This window comes from Schistocerca americana, chromosome 2, assembly GCF_021461395.2.
Source record: "Schistocerca americana isolate TAMUIC-IGC-003095 chromosome 2, iqSchAmer2.1, whole genome shotgun sequence".
NCBI classification, from domain to species: domain Eukaryota; kingdom Metazoa; phylum Arthropoda; class Insecta; order Orthoptera; family Acrididae; genus Schistocerca; species Schistocerca americana.
Genome location: NC_060120.1, coordinates 1130595214 through 1130608707, shown reverse-complemented (window position 1 = coordinate 1130608707; position 13494 = coordinate 1130595214).

The window sequence follows — 13494 nt, the reverse complement described above, 5'->3', positions numbered from 1 at the left end:
AGAACTCACTCTTTTTACTGTCTATTTTTTGAACAATTCCTGTGACACTAGTTATAGATTCCGATGCTTCACTTCATGTTTACTGTATCCCTCTGACCTTCTTATTGACGATGAAACACAGAAATTGCATCGGAATTAAATACGAAATACACAATGCCGACTTAAGTACAAGAAAATTGATTCTTCTTACTGTCTATGCTTTGAACCATTCCAGTGACACTAGTTATAGTTTCCGATGCTTCACTTCAGGTTCACTGTATCCCTCTGACCTTCTTATTGACGATGAAACACAGAAATTGCATCGGAATTAAATACAAAAGGCACAATGCCGACTTAAGTACAAGAAAACAGACTCTTCTTACTGTCTATGTTTTGAACCATTCATGTGACACTCGTTATAGATTCCGAAGCTTCACTTCAGGTTTACTGTATCCCTCTGACATTCCTATTGACGATGAAACACAGAAATTGCTTCGGAATTAAATACAAAAGCACAATGTCGACTTAAGTACAAGAAGACTGACTCTTCTTACTGTCTATGTTTTGAACCATTCATGTGACACTAGTTATAGATTCCGATGCTTAACTGCAGGTTTACTGTATCCCTCTGACCTTCTTATTGACGATGAAACACAGAAATTGCATCGGAATTAAATACAAAAGGCACAATGCCGACTTAAAAACAAGAAAACTGACTCTTCTTACTGTCTATGTTTTGAACAATTCCTGTGACACTAGTTATAGATTCCGATGCTTCACTTCAGGTTTACTGTATACCTCTGACCTTCTTATTGGCGATGAAACACAGAAATTGCATCGGAATTAAATACAAAAGGCACAATGCCGACTTAAGTAAAAGAAAACTGACTCTTCCTACTGTCTATGTTTTGAACCATTCATGTGACACTAGTTATAGATTCCTATGCTTCACTGCAGATTTACTGTATCCCTCTGACCTTCTTATTGACGATGAAACACAGAAATTGCATCGGAATTAAATACAAAAGGCACAATGCCGCCATAAGTAGAAGAAAACTGACTCTTCTTACTGTCTATGTTTTGGACCATTCCTGTGACACCAGTTATAGATTCCGATGCTTCACTTCAGGTTTACTGTATCCCTCTGACCTTCTTATTGACGATGAAACACAGAAATTGCATCGGAAATAAATATAAAAGGCACAATGTCGACTTAAGTACAAGAAAACAGACTCTTCTTACTGTCTATGTTTTGAACCATTCATGTGACACTCGTTATAGATTCCGAAGCTTCACTTCAGGTTTACTGTATCCCTCTGTCATTCCTATTGACGATGAAACACAGAAATTGCTTCGGAATTAAATACAAAAGCACAATGTCGACTTAAGTACAAGAAGACTGACTCTTCTTACTGTCTATGTTTTGAACCATTCATGTGACACTAGTTATAGATTCCGATGCTTCACTGCAGGTTTACTGTATCCCTCTGACCTTCTTATTGACGATGAAACACAGATATTGCAACGGAATTAAATACAAAAGGCACAATGCCGACTTAAAAACAAGAAAACTGACTCTTCTTACTGTCTATGTTTTGAACAATTCCTGTGACACTAGTTATAGATTCCGATGCTTCACTTCAGGTTTACTGTATACCTCTGACCTTCTTATTGGCGATGAAACACAGAAATTGCATCGAAATTAAATACAAAAGGCACAATGCCGACTTAAGTAAAAGAAAACTGACTCTTCCTACTGTCTATGTTTTGAACAATTCCTGTGACACTAGTTATAGATTCCGATGCTTCACTTCAGGTTTACTGTATACCTCTGACCTTCTTATTGGCGATGAAACACAGAAATTGCATCGAAATTAAATACAAAAGGCACAATGCCGACTTAAGTAAAAGAAAACTGACTCTTCCTACTGTCTATGTTTTGAACCATTCATGTGACACTAGTTATAGATTCCTATGCTTCACTGCAGATTTACTGTATCCCTCTGACCTTCTTATTGACGATGAAACACAGAAATTGCATCGGAATTAAATACAAAAGGCACAATGCCGCCATAAGTAGAAGAAAACTGACTCTTCTTACTGTCTATGTTTTGGACCATTCCTGTGACACCAGTTATAGATTCCGATGCTTCACTTCAGGTTTACTGTATCCCTCTGACCTTCTTATTGACGATGAAACACAGATATTGCATCGGAAATAAATATAAAAGGCACATTGTCGACTTAAGTACAAGAAAACTGATTCTTCTTACTGTCTATGTTTTGAACCATACCTGTGACACTAGTTATATATTCCGATGCTTCACTTCAGGTTTACAGTATACCTCAGACCTTCTTATTGACGATGAAACACAGAAATTGCATCGGAATTAAATACAAAAGGCACAATGCCGACTTAAGTACAAGAAAACTGACTCTTCTTACTAGCTATGTTTTGAACCATTCATGTGACACTAGTTATAGAGTCCGATGCTTCACTGCAGGTTTACTGTATCCTTCTGACCTTCTTATTGACGATGAAACACTGAAATTGCATCAGAATTAAATACAAAAGGCACAATGCCGTCTTAAGTACAAGAGAACTCACTCTTCTTACTGTCTATGTTTTGAACAATTCCTGTGACACTAGTTATATATTCCGATGGTTCACTTCATGTTTACTGTATCCCTCTGACCTTCTTATTGACGATGAAACACAGAAATTGCATCGGAATTAAATACGAAATACACAATGCCGACTTAAGTACAAGAAAATTGACTCTTCTTACTGTCTATGCTTTGAAACATTCCTGTGACACTAGTTATAGATTCCGATGCTTCACTTCAGAATCACTGTATCCCTCTGACCTTCTTATTGACGATGAAACACAGAAATTGCATCGGAATTAAATACAAAAGGCACAATGCCGACTTAAGTACAAGAAAACAGACTCTTCTTACTGTCTATGTTTTGAACCATTCATGTGACACTCGTTATAGATTCCGAAGCTTCACTTCAGGTTTACTGTATCCCTCTGACATTCCTATTGACGATGAAACACAGAAATTGCTTCGGAATTAAATACAAAATGCACAATACCGACTTAAGTACAAGATAAGTGACTCTTCTTCCTGTCTATGTTTTGAACCATTCCTGTGACACTAGTTATAGATATCGATGCTTCACTTCAGGTTTACTGTATCCCTCTGACCTTCGTATTGACGATGAAACACAGAAATTGCATCGGAATTGAATATAAAAGGCACGATGCCGACTTAAGTACAAGAAAACTGACTCTTCTTACTGTCTATGTTTTGAACCATTCATGTGACACTCGTTATAGATTCCGATACTTTTCTTCAGGTTTACTGTATCCCTCTGACATTCTTATTGACGATGAAACACAGAAATTGCTTCGAAATTAGATGCAAAATGCACAATGCCGACTTAAGAACAAGTTAACTGTATCTTCTTCCTGTCTATGTTTTGAACCGTTCCTGTGACACTAGTTATAGATTGCGATGCTTCACTTCAGGTTTACTGTATCCCTCTGACCTTCTTATTGACGATGAAACACAGAAATTGCATGGGAATTAAACAGAAAAGGCACAATGCCGCCTTAAGTAGAGGAAAACTGACTCTTCTTACTGTCTATGTTGTGGACCATTCCTGTGACACCAGTTATAGATTCCGATGCTTCACTTCAGGTTTACTGTATAACTCTGACCTTCTTATTGACGATGAAACACAGAAATTGCATCGGAATTTAATACAAAAGGCACAATGTCGACTTAAGTACAAGAAAACTGACTCTTCTTACTGTCTATGTTTTGAACCATACCTGTGACACTAGTTATAGATTCCGATGCTACACTTCAGGGTTACTGTATACCTGTGACCTTCTTATTGACGATGAAAGACAGAAAATGCATCGGAATTAAATACAAAAGGCACAATGCCGACTTAAGTACAAGAAAACTGACTCTTCTAACTGTATACGTTTTGAACCATTCATGTGACACTAGTTATAGATTCCGATGCTTCTCTGCAGGTTTACTGTATCCCTCTGACCTTCTTATTGACGATGAAATACAGAAATTGCATCGGAATTAAATACAAAAGGCACAATGCCGACTTAAGTACAAGAAAACTGATCCTCTTACTGTCTATGTTTGAACCATTTCTGTGACACTAGTTATAGATTCCGATGCTTCACTTCAGGTTTACTGTATGCCTCTGACCTTCTTATTGACGATGAAACACAGAAATTGCATCGGAATTAAATACAAAAGGTACAATGCCGACTTAAGTACAAGAAAACTGACTCTTCTTACTGTCTATGTATTGAACCATTCCTGTGACACTAGTTATATATTCCGATGCTTCGCTTCAGGTTTACCGTATCCCTCTGACCTTCGTATTGAAGATGAAACACAGAAATTGCATCGGAATTAAATATAAAGGGCACGATGCCGACTTAAGTACAAGAAAACTGACTCTTCTTACTGACTATGTTTTGAACCATTCCTGCGACACTAGTTATAGATTCCGATGCTTCAATGCAGGTTTACTGTATCCCTCTGACCTTCTTATTGACGATGAAATACAGAAATTGCATCGGAATTAAATACAAAAGGCACAATGCCGACTTAAGTACAAGAAACCTGACTCTTCTAACTGTCTACGTTTTGAACCATTCATGTGACACTAGTTATAGATTCCGATGCTTCTCTGCAGGTTTACTGTATCCCTCTGACCTTCTTATTGACGATGACATACAGAAATTGCATCGGAATTAAATACAAAAGGCACAATGCCGACTTAAGTACAAGAAAACTGATCCTCTTACTGTCTATGTTTGAACCATTTCTGTGACACTAGTTATAGATTCCGATGCTTCACTTCAGGTTTACTGTGTCCCTCTGACCTTCTTATTGACGATGAAACACAGAAATTGCATCGGAATTAAATACGATGCCGACTTAAGTACAAGAAAACTGACTCTTCTTACTGTCTATGCTTTGAACCATTCCTGTGACACTAGTATAGATTCCGATGCTTCACTTCAGGTTCACTGTATCCCTGTGACCTTCTTATTGACGATGAAACACTGAAATTGCATCGGAATTATATACAAAAGGCACAAAGCCGACTTAAGCATAAGAAAACTGACTCTTCTTACTGTCTATGTTATGAACCATTCCTGCGACACTAGTTATAGATTCCGATGCTTCACTTCAGCTTTACTGTATCCCTCTGTCCTTCTTATTGACGATGAAACACAGAAATTGCATCGGAATTAAATACAAAAGGCACAATGCCGACTTAAGTACAAGAAAACTGACTCTTCTTACTGTCTATGTTTTGAACCATTCCTGTGACACTAGTTATAGATTCCGATGCTTCACTTCAGGTTTACTGTATCCCTCTGACCTTCTTATTGACGATGAAACACAGAAATTGCGTGGGAATTAAATAGAAAAGGCACAATGCCGACTTAAGTACAAGAAAACTGACTCTTCTAACTGTCTATGTTTTGAACCATTCCTGTGACACGAGTTATAGATTCCGGTGCTTCACTTCAGGTTTACTGTATCCCTCTGACCCTCTTATTGACGATGAAACACAGAAATTGCATCGGAATTAAATACAAAAGCACAATGCCGACATAAGTACAAGAAAACTGACTCTTCTAATTGTCTACGTTTTGAGCCATTCATGTGACACTAGTTATAGATTCCGATGCTTCTCTGCAGGTTTGCTGTATCCCTCTGAGCTTCTTATTGACGATGAAATACAGAAATTGCATCGGAATTAAATACAAAAGGCATAATGCCGACTTAAGTACAAGAAAACTGATACTCTTACTGTCTATGTTTGAACCATTTCTGTGACACTAGTTATAGATTCCGATGCTTCACTTCAGGTTTACTGTATCCCTCTGACCTTCTTATTGACGATGAAACACAGAAATTGCATCGGAATTAAATACGATGCCGACTTAGGTACAAGAAAACTGACTCATCTTACTGTCTATGCTTTGAACCATTCCTGTGACACTAGTATAGATTCCGATGCTTGACTTCAGGTTCACTGTATCCCTGTGACCTTCTTATTGACGATGAAACACTGAAATTGCATCGGAATTAAATACAAAAGGCACAAAGCCGACTTAAGTATAAGAAAACTGACTCTTCTTACTGTCTATGTTTTGAACCATTCCTGCGACGCTAGTTATAGATTCCGATGCTTCACTTCAGCTTTACTGTATCCCTCTGTCCTTCTTATTGACGATGAAACACAGAAATTGCATCGGAATTAAATACAAAAGGCACAATGCCGACTTAAGTACAAGAAAACTGACTCTTCTTACTAGCTATGTTTTGAACCATTCCTGTGACACTAGTTATATATTCCGATGCTTCGCTTCAGGTTTACCGTATCCCTCTGACCTTCGTATTGACGATGAAACACAGAAATTGCATCGGAATTAAATATAAAGGGCACGATGCCGACTAAAGTACAAGAAAACTGACTCTTCTTACTGACTATGTTTTGAACCATTCCTGTGACACTAGTTATAGATTCCGATGCCTCACTTCAGCTTTACTGTATCCCTCTGACCTTCTTATTGACGATGAAACACAGAAATTGCATCGGAATTAAATACAAAAGGCACAATGCCGACATAAGTACAAGAAAACTGACTCTTCTTACTGTCTATGTTTTGAACAATTCCTGTGACACTAGTTATAGATTCCTATGCTTCACTTCAGGTTTACTGTATACCTCTGACCTTCTTATTGACGATGAAACACAGAAATTGCATCGGAATTAAATACAAAAGGCACAATGCCGACTTAAGTAAAAGAAAACTGACTCTTCTAACTGTCTACGTTTTGAATCATTCATGTGACACTAGTTATAGATTCTGATGCTTCTCTGCAGGTTTACTGTATCCCTCCGACCTTCTTATTGACGATGAAATACAGAAATTGCATCGGAATTAAATACAAAAGGCACAATGCCGACTTAAGTACAAGAAAACTGACTCTTCTTACTGTCTATGATTGAACCATTTCTGTGACACTAGTTATAGATTCCGATGCTTCACTTCAGGTTTACTGTATCCCTCTGACCTTCTTATTGACGATGAAACACAGAAATTGCATCGGAATTAAATACGATGCCGACTTAAGTACAAGAAAACTGACTCTTCTTACTGTCTATGTTTTGAACCATTCCTGCGACACTAGTTATAGATTCCGATGCTTCACTTCAGCTTTACTGTATCCCTCGGTCCTTCTTATTGACGATGAAACACAGAAATTGCATCGGAATTAAATACAAAAGGCACAATGCCGACTTAAGTACAAGAAAACTGACTCTTCTTACTGTCTATGTTTTGAACCATTCCTGTGACACTAGTTATAGATTCCGATGCTTCACTTCAGGTTTACTGTATCCCTCGGTCCTTCTTATTGACGATGAAACACAGAAATTGCATCGGAATTAAATACAAAAGGCACAATGCCGACTTAAGTACAAGAAAACTGACTCTTCTTACTGTCTATGTTTTGAACCATTCCTGTGACACTAGTTATAGATTCCGATGCTTCACTTCAGGTTTACTGTATACCTCTGACCTTCCTATTACCGATGAAACACAGAAATTGCAACGGAATTAATTACAAAAGGCACAATGCGAAATTTAGTACAAGAAAACTGACTCTTCTTACTGTCTATGTTTTGAACCATTAATGTGACACTAGTTATAGATTCCGATGCTTAACTTCAGGTTTACTGTATCCCTCTGACCTTCTTATTGACAATGAATCACAGAAATTGCATCGGAATTAAATACAAAAGGCACAATGCCGGATTAAATACAAGAAAACAGACTCTTCTTACTGTCTATGATTTGACCCATTCATGTGACACTCGTTATAGACTCCGAAGCTTTACTTCAGGTTACTGTATCCCTCTGACCTTCTTATTGACGATGAGACACAGAAATTGCTTCGGAATTAAATACAAAATGCACAATACCGACGTAAGTACAAGATAACTGACTCTTCTTCCTGTCTATGTTTTGAACCATTCCTGTGACACTAGTTATAGATTCCGATGCTTCACTTCAGGTTCACTGTATCCCTCTGACCTTCGTATTGACGATGAAACACAGAAATTGTATCGGAATTAAATATAAAAGGCACGATGCCGACTTAAGTACAAGAAAACTGACTCTTCTTACTGTCTATGTTTTGAAAAATTCTTGCGACGCTAGTTATAGATTCTGATGCTTCACTTCAGCTTTACTGTATCCCTCTGACCTTCTTATTGACGATGAAACACAGAAATTGCATCGGAATTAAATACAAAACTCACAATGCCGACTTAAGTACAAGAAAACTGACTCTTCTTACTGTCTATGTTTTGAACCATTTCTGTGACACTAGTTGTAGATTCCGATGCTTCACTTCTGGTTTACTGTATCCCTCTGACCTTCTTATTGACGATGAAACACAGAAATTGCATGGGAATTAAATAGAAAAGGCACAATGCCGACTTAAGTACAAGAAAACTGACTGTTCTAACTGTCTATGTTTTGTACCATTCCTGTGACACGAGTTATAGATTCCGGTGCTTCACTTCAGGTTTACTGTATCCCTCTGACGTTCTTATTGACGATGAAACACAGAAATTGGATCGGAATTAAATACAAAAGGCACAATGCCGACTTAAGTACAAGAAAACTGACTCTTCTTACTGTCTATATTTTGAACCATTCATGTGACACTAGTTATAGATTCCGATGCTTCACTGCAGGTTTACTGTATCCATCTGACCATCTAATTGACGATGAAACACAGAAATTGCATCGGAATAAATACAAAAGGCAAAATGCCGACTTAAGTACAAGAAAACTGATCTTCTTACTGTCTATGTTTTGAATCATTCCTGTGACACTAGTTATAGATTCTGATGTTTCACTTAGGGTTTACTGTATCCCTCTGACTTTCTTATTGACGATGAAACACAGAAATTGCATAGGAATTAAATATAAAAGCACAATGCCGACATAAGTACAAGAAAACTGACTCTTCTTACTGTCTATGTTTTGAACCATACCTGTGACACTAGTTATAGATTCCGATGCTTCGCTTCAGGTTTACTGTATACCTCTGACCTTCTTATTACCGATGAAACACAGAAATTGCATCGGAGTTAATTACAAAAGGCACAATGTGAAATTTAGTACAAGAAAACTGACTCTTCTTACTGTCTATGTTTTGAACCATTCATGTGACACTAGTTATAGATTCCGATGCTTCACTGCAGTTTTACTGTATCCCTCTGACCTTCTTATTGACGATGAAACACAGAAATTGCATCGGAATTAAATACGAAAGGCACAATGCCGACTTAAGTACAAGAAAACTGACTCTTCTTATTGCCTATGTTTTGAACAATGCCTGTGACTCTAGTTATAGATTCCAATGCTTCACTTCAGGTTTACCGTATCCCTCCGACCTTCTTATTGACGATGAAACACAGAAATTGCATCGGAATTAAATACAAAAGGCACAATGCCAACTTAAGAACAAGATAACAGACTCTTCTTACTGTCTATGTTTTGAACCATTCATGTGACACTAGTTATAGATTCCGATGCTTCACTTCAGCTTTACTGTATCCCTCTGTCCTTCTTATTGACGATGAAACACAGAAATTGCATCGGAATTAAATACAAAAGGCACAATGCCGACCTAAGTACAAGAAAACTGACTCTTCTTACTGTCTATGTTTTGAACCATTCCTGTGACACTAGTTATAGATTCCGATGCTTCACTTCAGGTTTACTGTATCCCTCTGACCTTCTTATTGACGATGAAACACAGAAATTGCGTGGGAACTAAATAGAAAAGGCATCTTGCCGACTTAAGTACAAGAAAACTGACTCTTCTAACTGTCTATGTTTTGAACCATTCCTGTGACACGAGTTATAGATTCCGGTGCTTCACTTCAGCTTTACTGTATCCCTCTGACCTTCTTATTGACGATGAAACACAGAAATTGCATCGGAATTAAATACAAAAGCACAATGCCGACATAAGTACAAGAAAACTGACTCTTCTAACTGTCTACGTTTTGATCCATTCATGTGACACTAGTTATAGATTCCGATGCTTCTCTGCAGGTTTACTGTATCCCTCTGACCTTCTTATTGACGATGAAATACAGAAATTGCATCGGAATTAAATACAAAAGGCACAACGCCGACTTATGTACAAGAAAACTGATCCTCTTACTGTCTATGTTTGAACCATTTCTGTGACACTAGTTATAGATTCCGATGCTTCACTTCAGCTTTACTGTATCCCTCTGTCCTTCTTATTGACGATGAAACACAGAAATTGCATCGGAATTAAATACAAAAGGCACAATGCCGACTTAAGTACAAGAAAACTGACTCTTCTTACTGTCTATGCTTTGAACCATTCCTGTGACACTAGTATAGATTCCGATGCTTCACTTCAGGTTCACTGTATCCCTGTGACCTTCTTATTGACGATGAAACACTGAAATTGCATCGGAATTAAATACAAAAGGCACAAAGCCGACTTAAGTATAAGAAAACTGACTCTTCTTACTGTCTATGTTTTGAACCATTCCTGCGACACTAGTTATAGATTCCGATGCTTCACTTCAGCTTTACTGTATCCCTCTGTCCTTCTTATTGACGATGAAACACAGAAATTGCATCGAAATTAAATACAAAAGGCACAATGTCGACTTAAGTACAAGAAAACTGACTCTTCTTACTAGCTATGTTTTGAACCATTCATGTGTCACTAGTTATAGAGTCCGATGCTTCACTGCAGGTTTACTGTATCCCTCTGACCTTCTTATTGACGATGAAACACTGAAATTGCATCAGAATTAAATACAAAAGGCACAATGCCGACTTAAGTACAAGAAAACTGACTCTTCTTACTTTCTATGTTTTGAACAATTCCTGTGACACTAGTTATAGATTCCGATGCTTCACTTTAGGTTTACTGTATCCCTCTGACCTTCTTATTGACGATGAAACACAGAAATTGCATCGGAATTAAATACGAAAGGCACAATGCCGGCTTAAGTACAAGAAAACTGACTCTTCTTACTATCTATGTTTGAACCATTTCTGTGACACTAGTTATAGATTCCGATGCTTCACTTCAGGTTCACTGTATCCCTCTGACCTTCTTATTGACGATGAAACACTGAAATTGCATCGGAATTAAATACAAACGGCACAAAGCCGACTCAAGTATAAGAAAACTGACACTTCTTACTGTCTATGCTTTGAACCATTCCTGTGACACTAGTTATAGATTCCGATGCTTCACTTCAGGTTTACTGTATGCCTCTGACCTTCTTATTGACGATGAAACACAGAAATTGCATCGGAATTAAATACAAAAGGTACAATGCCGACTTAAGTACAAGAAAACTGACTCTTCTTACTGTCTATGTTTTGAACCATTCCTGTGACACTAGTTATAGATTCCGATGTTTCACTTAGGGTTTACTGTATCCCTCTGACTTTCTTATTGACGATGAAACACAGAAATTGCATCGGAATTAAATATAAAAGCACAATGCCGACATAAGTACAAGAAAACTGACTCTTCTTACTGTCTATGTTTTGAACCATACCTGTGACACTAGTTATAGATTCCGATGCTTCACTTCAGGTTTACTGTATACCTCTGACCTTCTTATTACCGATGAAACACAGAAATTGCATCGGAGTTAATTACAAAAGGCACAATGTGAAATTTAGTACAAGAAAACTGACTCTTCTTACTGTCTATGTTTAGAACCTTTCATGTGACACTAGTTATAGATTCCGATGCTTCACTGCAGTTTTACTGTATCCCTCTGACCTTCTTATTGACGATGAAACACAGAAATTGCATCGGAATTAAATACGAAAGGCACAATGCCGACTTAAGTACAAGAAAACTGACTCTTCATGTTGCCTATGTTTTGGACAATGCCTGTGACTCTAGTTATAGATTCCAATGCTTCACTTCAGGTTTACCGTATCCCTCCGACCTTCTTATTGACGATGAAACACAGAAATTGCATCGGAATTAAATACAAAAGGCACAATGCCGACTTAAGTACAAGAAAACTGACTCTTCTTACTGTCTATGTTTTGAACCATTCCTGTGACACTAGTTATAGATTCCGATGCTTCACTTCAGGTTTACTGTATCCCTCTGACCTTCTTATTGACGATGAAACACAGAAATTGCGTGGGAATTAAATAGAAAAGGCACAATGCCGACTTAAGTACAAGAAAACTGACTCTTCTAACTGTCTATGTTTTGAACCATTCCTGTGACACGAGTTATAGATTCCGGTGCTTCACTTCACCTTTACTGTATCCCTCTGACCTTCTTATTGACGATGAAACACAGAAATTGCATCGGAATTAAATACAAAAGCACAATGCCGACATAAGTACAAGAAAACTGACTCTTCTAACTGTCTACGTTTTGAACCATTCATGTGACACTAGTTATAGATTCCGATGCTTCTCTGCAGGTTTACTGTATCCCTCTGACCTTCTTATTGACGATGAAATACAGAAATTGCATCGGAATTAAATACAAAAGGCACAAAGCCGACTTAAGTACAAGAAAACTGATCCTCTTACTGTCTATGTTTGAACCATTTCTGTGACACTAGTTATAGATTCCGATGCTTCACTTCAGCTTTACTGTATCCCTCTGTCCTTCTTATTGACGATGAAACACAGAAATTGCATCGGAATTAAATACAAAATGCACAATGCCGACTTAAGTACAAGAAAACTGACTCTTCTTACTGTCTATGCTTTGAGCCATTCCTGTGACACTAGTATAGATTCCGATGCTTCACTTCAGGTTCACTGTATCCCTGTGACCTTCTTATTGACGATGAAACACTGAAATTGCATCGGAATTAAATACAAAAGGCACAAAGCCGACTTAAGTATAAGAAAACTGACTCTTCTTACTGTCTATGTTTTGAACCATACCTGTGACACTAGTTATAGATTCCGATGCTTCACTTCAGGTTTACTGTATACCTCTGACCTTCTTATTACCGATGAAACACAGAAATTGCATCGGAGTTAATTACAAAAGGCACAATGTGAAATTTAGTACAAGAAAACTGACTCTTCTTACTAGCTATGTTTTGAACCATTCATGTGACACTAGTTATAGAGTCCGATGCTTCACTGCAGGTTTACTGTATCCCTCTGACCTTCTTATTGACGTTGAAACACTGAAATTGCATCAGAATTAAATACAAAAGGCACAATGCCGACTTAAGTACAAGAAAACTGACTCTTCTTACTTTCTATGCTTTGAACAATTCCTGTGACACTAGTTACAGATTCCGATGCTTCACTTTAGGTATACTGTATCCCTCTGACCTTCTTATTGACGATGAAACACAGAAATTGCATC